This window comes from Bacillus rossius (genome assembly GCF_032445375.1).
Source record: "Bacillus rossius redtenbacheri isolate Brsri chromosome 4 unlocalized genomic scaffold, Brsri_v3 Brsri_v3_scf4_1, whole genome shotgun sequence".
In the NCBI taxonomy this organism is placed as follows: Eukaryota; Metazoa; Arthropoda; class Insecta; order Phasmatodea; family Bacillidae; genus Bacillus; species Bacillus rossius.
The window spans coordinates 29,200,869-29,210,862 of record NW_026962010.1 but is presented as its reverse complement, the minus strand read 5'-3'; positions in this window follow the sequence as shown (position 1 = coordinate 29,210,862).

The window sequence follows — 9,994 nt, the reverse complement described above, 5'->3', positions numbered from 1 at the left end:
CATCTACCAACAACGAGCTGGCGCCCGAGTGGTTCTTGCCAGTACCGTCACATCAACACTCTCGCAAACTGCGGCGCATGAAAACCTGTTCCTATATCTGCTGGCCAGCACCGGAACAGCAATAAATTATATAACACAAAGTTGGTATTCTACATCAACATTAACATATTACAATTTGTTTTCGAGTGTGTTTGTCTAGTTTTTGGTCTTTGTAAATTCATAAATGCCTCAACTGATTTATATGAAACTTGATACACGGAGAACAGATTGCCGCAGACCTAATTTAAATTTCGCTTTATATATATTTTTATCGCAATCGGTTTGAATGGTATAGTAATGCATTTAGGACAGCCAAACAAACATTAATTTTTATATTTACAGATTATACAACTTTTTTTTTTTGCTGTCCAAATGATGACCAGTTGACCTCAACTTCAAAACAGGCTCACTCTTCATATACTAATACATCCATGGATACGACTCGCGCGCCACCATTATTATTCGGACCACAGGAAGTGGAACTCTCATGAAATATTAAATGCTCACTAACCGATAGGACTCGCGCGTCACCTAGATATTGTATTATCTCACCTAGACAGTAACCTCCCTCGAAGGTGTTTCAAAGGTCAAATGTAAATATTTTTATAGAGGTCGGATGAACGATGCGTTAAAGATTAAATGGCGAAATATCATCAAGAATAATTAAATTCTTCTTTAAGGATTGGCTTTATCGATATCTCATCTAGACAGTGATCTTACTTGTGTTTTAAAGGTCAATTGTGCAAGTTTCATCGCAATTGGATGAGTGGTTTAGGAACGCATAAGGGATAAACAAACAAACAAACAAATTTATAAGAATCATGAGTAACACAATATAGAAACGCTGTGTAAGCGAAAGTAAATATACGTCGAGAAATGCCCATTTATATTAAAGTTAACCAATTTGATAACAAAAAAAAAAAAACAAATGACGCAACTGGATCCGATCATGGGTGGTGTTTTACAACCACACAATTATGTGAACAAACGTGAACAACAAACATAATTTAGAGCACGGAAGGGCTAAAAGGAGTTTAAGAAAATAAGTTACATTACTGTGAGTGCCACTGAAATAAAAACTACAAACGCAACTCCAGGGCATATAACTTACACGCCCATGCCTGTATCCGTGGCACCGCGACACGACACGAGCTCAAGGTGTGTCTGTCGAAGAGACTAAAGGCGTAAACCTGGAGGGGTATACCTCTGCTTACAAAAAATATTACCTAGAAATGGGGGAGGGGTGCATGGGGGCGACGAAACACTGCCATACTGGAAAACGATCATAAGTTAAACGTGACCATACAGTCCTAATACTCGAACTACGTGAGCAAATTATGTATATTATCTTAGAAAGAATTTCTAGAAATAAGCAGCATACAAAGTATTGTAATTCTAATTCCTGTATTAACTCTAGGTAACTAGTTGAAATGAAAGGCAATCTAGTGAACGAAAATCACAATTGCCTGACAACCGACCAGTTAAGTTAAATATTGCATTATATATATGTATATATATATATATATGATATTTTTAAAATGCCACGACAGATTGTCACCATCAGGTGTATAGCCATCTAAAGTACTGAGGTGGCAATTCAATTGAGTTTATTTTACATAATGTCTATCAAAAGAATGATAAAATAAACTTAAGTATGAATGATTTCACAAAAAATTATGTTTACGTTACATCATTAAAAATACCCACATTATGTTACTGATGGGCTGTTGGAGTTCACTTTTCGTAGGCTGACTTCACTACGACCATACTTCTTAATGGCTGTGGTGTTGTTTTTCTCGTGTCGGGGCTTTCACAGGGTATTGTTATTCTAGCATTATGTTTTTAGCATGTGCTGTGGAAACCATTAGAAGATTATTTTAACATATAGATGTACATAAAAACAATTACCATTAAGAATAGATAAAAAAATCACAACATTTTCAACCTGTGAACTGTGAATACGGAATATTTGTTATACTTCACTTGAGAACGATACACGTTTGCTGTTTAAGTTTTATTGATTTAGTAGTTGTGATATCGGGCCTATATTTTAACTATGTCAAAGACTACTAAATCATTTAGAAATACTTTAATGAGCTGTTTCAGTGAATACATTTCAAAATATTTATTTTATATTAGTATAACAAATAATTTTAAATCGTATTTGAAGTTATAAATTAAAAAAAAAAGGGGTTCGCTTATAGCTTACCATTTTTATTGTTAGTTGTGATTTCAATTATTTTCTTTTGATATTCTTAGAAATTACAATATTACAATGATCAGAATTAATGGTGGTGGCCCAGGCCGTTAGAAGTTATCAACTACCAATATATTATAAATTTTACAAATTTAACAATGAGGTTTCACAAAAAAATAACATTTATATATTTAATTAAATTACGACCCACTTGTCTAATTCCTATTGTGAGAACTAAGTCTTTTTTTTTAATGTTTCACCCTTATGTACCTCTGAGTAATCTGATTTTTGGTTTCGCCCACTTAAAGCAGCTTCCAGGACTTCGAAAACAAAATGTATATAAAGTTTTCTTTAACCACACAAGGGCAGTAATAATATATAAATATGAATGATTTGTGGTACCAGTATAATATCCAAAATCTTATGATTAAAAAACTATCAAATTTAGCGTCTTCGAGCAATATGCACTTTCATGGTATTAGGTGTTCCACAAAATAGTAATTTATCTCCAATACTCTTTAATATTTAATAAATTATATTCCAATTGTAATCAAGAATTTATCAAGAAAATATGCAGATGAAAAAATATAATTGGGAAATATGTTTGTGAAACTATTCAGATCTGGTTTTCAGGTTAACAAACATCTATGAATAAAGATAACATTTATTATATAACCTTTAGTAAAAAATTAATTCAATTAATCAAAAATATCATTTAGTAAGTAATGTCATTAAACATGGCATCCACTTTTAAGACATTCGAGATATATTGGATGCCAAGCTTTTTTTCACCATAATTTAGATAATACTATTAGCAGCACATGCAGATCTTTAGGTCTTATTAAATTTATAACTTTCCCTTCATCAATACCTAAATGTATACTTTAATTGTTCTCCAAATTGATTAACTTTAATGTACAACATTGTGTTGTAGTTTGGAATTAAATAAATAATTTTGATTGTAATAGAATTGAAAGTATGAAGAAAAAAGTTCTAAATTAAATTTTAAAAATGCATGCTTTTATATTCCTTTTGAATATGCTACATTCCTATATCAGTTGAATTTGCATTTTCTATTTATTAGACTTTCAATGGTGATGCACTATTTATTATATACATTTTATTACCATTTTTGATGGATCATACATAATATCTTGGTTTGGATTAAGAATTCCAACTTGCAATTATAGAATTGGTGACACTTTTAAAAACATTAGTTACTATAAAATGTGTAAAAAATTACAACTCTTTTTGAGTAATCTATAAACATTCATTGGTAAAAAAACTTAAGCAAAATGTTATTTAAAACTTTTATAATCTACATATTTATTTAGTATACTCCATTTTAGTTTCTGTTTAAGATTGTTTTGAAAACCAAAGTAACCAATTATTACCAATTAGTTAATGTGAACTTTACCAATCTTTATTTATCTGTGTGTTGTGTTGTTTCGTGTTTTGTAGTAAAGTTATTGATATAAATCAGTGTATGTCTTGTGTTAATGTGTTTTTGGTTGTTATTCTATGTGCTTATATATAAGGTACCTATTTTTTATGTATGTGTCATAATTCGTTTATAGGTGTTGTAAGGCACAACAAACTGAATTTCAATTTGATCTGAAATTTTTAAAGAAGAATAATAATATACTATGCATAGTCATTTTTTATTTCCTAATAAAAAAAAGTATTTATATTTTAGCAGAGTTTATTTTTTAAATACATCAAGCCTGCGCAAAGCCCACCAACATACGATGTACGAGTCTGTGTCTCCCTTCGATCGCCTGTGCTGCTTGACCTGTCCCTCGCATTTCAGCATCTTTAAAATACATTTTATAGACTTTAAATAATTTAATACGGAGATAACAAACTTAATATCTGAGTTTTTGGTGTTCTATAACCCTAATAATGAAAACATTAGGTAAGAAAACCCTTGAATATTTGCGTTGGTTTTGCACCCATTAAATAATGATATGCAATTATTACAATTATTCCAGTGTGTAAAAATGTAAATTCTATGAAGCAAGGTACATTACGATTTTACGAGTAAGGCCGTCTTCCTCATTCCGTGTGCAATGTATAAGAAATTTCGGCAGAATTCCCCTTCGTCCTATAAGTTATGGCAGTTTTCCGTTATGGTACTTTTCCGTCGCCTCCATTTAAGTCGTTTTGGGTACACAGGAACCTACGACCATCGTATCATTAGTGCCATTGGTCAGCAATCAAGGCTAACTGGTGCCTCCTGCTTCAAAACTGTGAATAGTACTTATACGGTCCTTGTTGGTGTCTGAATCTCATGACATGCCAAAGAAGGCGTATCAATCCTCATGTACATTATCGGAGTTCAAGAAATTTTTCTAGAATGTTGATCCAATATTATCTGTTGAAGAAATGATTTTAGCATGCAACCTGAAATTCCATCGCTTATTGGTCACATTTTCAGTTAAAGAGACCGTTTGGGATCCCTCCTGATTTCCGAGACACATGTAATGATTTTAATTAGAATATTTACAACAACTGATAACGTTTTAATGCTGTTTAGATGAAAGTCTAAGTTTACTTACAATTTATGATTACGTGGATTATATACAAAAGTTGAATATGAGTTTAGAGTGAAACTTAAATTTAACATTTAATGATGGTCTAGATCGTAGTTCAGTTGAATCACAATGTTTACTGTTAGGGAAGAACGTTATGTTACTTCTAATGTACTCTCGCACCATAACTAACGGTACTTCAGCTGAATGTAGCCAGGCTGCGCAGCGGTAGCAGCCTAATCTCGCCTCCCATGGCTTCCTGACGTTACTCCAGGGAATGCGAGATGGTTGCCTTCTAGAGGTTGTGTGGTTAGAAGCGTGCGTAAGATTTCATTTAGAAAAAGGGGGTTGTCTGTAAAGTCGGTTTACGGACGATAATTTAGCGTGATTACGTCATAAGAAAACATTGATGAAAAATTGCATACTTTTTAATGTTCAAATATTGTTTACAGTTTTTGCAAATTTAATTTAAATAATTTGTTTAAATATAATCACGAACAATTAGTTAAAAAGCCCGCTTTAACCTGTTTGATATTATAGAAGATTTACTCGCACGATGGTTGGTCGGTTCTTGCACGCTCGGCTCAGGTGGAACGTGACAATTTTTCGTGCGTGCAGCCGGCGTTCATCGATTTATAAGACGTTATCACGTCGAAAAAATGAGGTTTGGATGAAAAAACTTACTCTGGCTGTTTACTTTGAAATGCTATCTATTTGTTGGTGGCGTTCAGTGTGGGAGGGATATACCCTCTCATATCCCCTCCCTGCGACGTACGCCCTTGGCCATGGCATATTCCTTATCAAGGATCCTTGTTCCGTGCAGTTGTGAGTCATGAGTCACCGTCTTGAGTCATCCCGCTGTCTATGATATGGTAAGACAAAATAAAAGTTTTAAATATTTTTGAAGTGAAACTTTTTTTGGGCGCGATGGGAGTAAAATCTCAAGGCCAAATTTTAATGCAACGTTTTTGTTAAACATTTTTAAGAAACGTTTCTGACGTGAAATGGACGGAGTATTTGTTTGCGGAAGTTGCAGAGAACTTGTCAAGTCGCGATGCCTTTAACAAGCTCCACGTGGCGGCGTGCGGCTCAGGTTGAACCCCGCCATGCTGCAGGGATAAGGCGGGTCACGGCGTTAGGGACCCGTCTGCACCTGACGCCATTACGACTTGCTGGCATCTAGTAAGGGAGTATTTGGACAGAGATCAACACAACAGGGTTTGAGCTTATTTGTAAGTGAGTAATACTTTTGTTAATCAAGCTTTATTTAGAAAATTGTCATATTTCTCTCTTTCTCTGTGCCCTTTTATCTGTTACGATATACTTACGAGTCGAAGTTTAAATTGCCACAGTAGTTTCACTTCTCTCACGTTTACTGAGTTACATGAGCTATTTTTTTTTTATTTCGACACTCCTATGTCAGAAAAGAAGGATCTTGGTGGTTATATCTCGGTGTCGTGCCTGGGTGGATCACAACCAGCAGCAGTAGGCACGGGGTTCTCGGGGGCGAGGAACAGGGGTGCATGTCGCCAGCCCCCCCACCTCCGCCGATCAGGATTACATTTTGTCAGTGGTTTGTGTTCAGTTTGTGCTAGTTTGTGCCGCAAATATTAGAGTTTGTGCTAGTCTGGTTAATAAGATATTAATTAATTAAATTGGGGGCCTAGCTTGTCGCCAGCCACCCACCTCCGCCGATCAGGATTAAATTTTGTCCGTGGTTTGTGCTCAGTTTGTGCTAGTTTGTGCCGCAAATTTTAGAGTTTGTGCTAGTCTGGTTAATAAGATATTAATTAATTAAAGTGGGGGCCTAGCTTGTCGCCAACCCCCCACCTCCGCCGATCAGGATTAAATTTTGTCAGTGGTTTGTGCTCAGTTTGTGCTAGTTTGTGCCGTAAATATTAGAGTTTGTGCTAGTCTGGTTAATGAGCTATTAATTAATTAAAGTGTACGACATTATAGCACCCCTACCTCCGCCGATCTCGATTTAATTTTGTCAGTGGTTTGTGCTCAGTTTGTGCTCAGTTTGTGTTAGTTTGTGCCGCAAATTTTAGAATCTGTGCTAGTCTTGTTAATGAGCTATTAATTAATTAAAGGGGGCCTAGCATGTCGCCAGCCCCTCCACCTCCGCCGATCACAATTAAATTTTCTCAGTGATTTGTGCTCAGTTTGTGCTAGTTTTTGCCGCCAATTGTAGTTATTTTGCTAGTCTGGTTTATGAGATATCAATGTAGAATTTTTTCAACGATTTTTGCTCAGTTTGTGCTTCATATTTCGCAGTTAGTCCCTGTCTGGAAGACTTGTAATCATGCGTTGATTGTAGATATTCTAGTGTATGACAATGAGTTTAAGGGATTATAAGAATAAATCATTTGTTTATGATAGCTAAAAAAATATGATATTAACTCTATTGGAAAGGTCTATACATACTGTCACAATTTTAATGGTAACACGGACCCAGCTTTAGAGTTGTGATATTATGTGAAAGAAGACAAAATTATGCATACATATGAGAAATTATGTAATCGTTTACAAAAGTATTTTAAAATATATGTCATCAAGGCGCGTTGATGATAACCCTTTATTGTCTATTAGTAAAATTAAATATTCAGCCGAGTATCACAGCATTTTAGTGGAAATAGGTCTAGACCCATTTCATGTTTATTACTGGAAACCAGCACACCTTTTTGTATACCAAGAGTACTGAAAAATTAAGTCGAACCCATCAATTATGATAGATTAAACAGGAGGGTTAGTTAGTAAACTTCAGCGCCCGTTTGGAAATGTTTCAGGTGTAGTGTACCTGTATTCTGTTACATTTCATGACTCTACAGCTGGTTTTCAGTACACAGTTGCAAACATGCTTTCAGAAAGTCATCACAAGAGAGTTCAACATTTCCTACAAACGTGCCTACGAAGTGGTGCTCCGACTCCAAAAGAAACTATCAGTGAAGACTCACTAGCCCTTCTGTCTGGACTAGTAAAAAGCTTCACTCAATTTGGTTCTCTTGCAAAATACGTGGAAAACTGTTTTAACAGCATTTTTTTTGTTCTGGCTATTATGAAATTCCTGACTGTTTCGTACGTTGTGGTGTAGCGCACAAATGAAAATTAATAGCAAATTTACCTCCCCTTCACGGCAAGCCAAGAAGGGTTAGACATTTATACATACGATGTTTAGCCCTGAAGGTTCAACGCGCGAACATTAATGATGTTAAAATTTTACTGGAGAACATTTTTACAGTAGCACTTAGCGAAACAGACGAAACGACTGCAATCACAGGCGAAAAGATACACAGTGAAAAAGCAAACGATGTTTTAAAAAATATGTTTCTAACAGGACCAAACCCAGCATTACAAGCAACAGTTGAAATTATTTTATTTGACGAAAGTGTTTCAAATACACAAGGAATTACCACTTAATTTACCAAATGGCCACTTAAAATTGCGGCAGAAGTTCACGGAAAGGTTAATGATGAAGGTGACCATGACAATTGATGATATTATTTCTTACCAGAAATTGTAACAGTCATAAAAATGTTAACCTTAATGGTGCCAATTTTTGGGTATGGTTCTTTGACAGCTTCAAGTGCTACAGTAGAAAGCATATTCAATGACATTAAGCACCGTACTTTTCAGAACGTACGTCTGCCAACGACTGGGGACTCATTTCTGGAAAAACATCTGAAATCTGTTGGGGAAATGAAGTTAGTCGCAACGAATATACCAAGCAAAAACATGTTCAAGCACAGAGAGGAAAAAACATCTCATGATTATGTTGAACAACTCCTTTTTTCATCCGATGTAAAGGAAAACAAAACAAAGAAAGTTGTAAATAAAAAAATTAAGAACTGAAAACACAGTGGCGATTGATACACAACATACGCTCATCAATGAACCCTATAAAAGCTTTGCATGTGCCAGAGGTGATTTGCCAACAGGTGCTCACACTTGTTGTGTCTACGGCATTCCGTTCCATGTTGCATTTACTGAATATTAACTCCCATATTGAAAGTTCTGAAGAAGGGTATGGCGAGAAACGTATATGCCTGAATTGTGTAAAGAATGGTACTGTCCATACATTATACACTAAAGAAAATAGCTCCACTTATAATATAGATATTCACGAACAGGCGCGTAGGAAGCAAATATTTAATTGGGGGGGGGGGGGGGGCAAATGAAAATATCATTATAAGTGGTGGATTTAACAAGGGGGGTGTCCGGGGGCTCTCCTCCGGTAGAAAAAAAAATTGTATTCTAAGGAGCAAAATGGTGCTATTTAAACATCTTTCGTACATAAAAATAGAATGTACTACTAGCAGAAATTTTAATTTTTTTATAACAAATTTACTTAAGGCTCGGCATCACAAAACAGTGTTCACTTTTCAGTTTTCGCCTCGAAGAATTCATTTTAAATGCAATTTGTTGATTTTTCCCATTGCACAGAGTACATAAATTACAAGCACCTTCAAATTTAGTCCCCAGATATCATCAAGTTATCTAGAGCTGTAGAAAAGGCAAATATGTATTTATAACTAAAAATATGTTTCACTAATTGCATCATAATCACATGACGGTGGTTGAAGATTAATATTTGTAGTGTGAGATAACATATTTTGCCAACTATCTATAGCTATAGTTACATTTTCTTAATATGTGCTAACAAACAACTGCAATAACCAATACAAGCTATAAACAAATATTTAAGTGAGGCTGAGCCTTGAGTAAACAATTTAACAAAGACGTCATTATCCCACTCATTGCCCACTCTTAAGTAAATTCATTTGAATATCAGGACAGGAGAACTCTTAATGTTACGCACCTTTAATTAAATATTCTTAGATGATGCCAATATTCAGAATGTATTGACACAAGCTTATGGTGTACCTAGTGTCCACTGAATATTAATTTAAAACGTGTCAGAAAAACTGCTTGACTATTAATAAATCTGAAAATCTAAATATCTTATGATAAGTTATATGACAACATAACACAGTCAAATCACAATATAACAAAACTCGGAATAGTGAGCCGTTCAACATATTACTATCATAGCATTTTTCTGTTCCTCATAATTTAATTTACAATACATAAAAACATTCTCAAAATTCTCAGAATTATTTGTATGAACAATCCGTATTTTTTCATTGACAACTACACAGCTACTAGAAATGGCATCACAAGTTTTGATGTAAAGGAAAGAATTATTACAGCACCCAGACTTCATGTT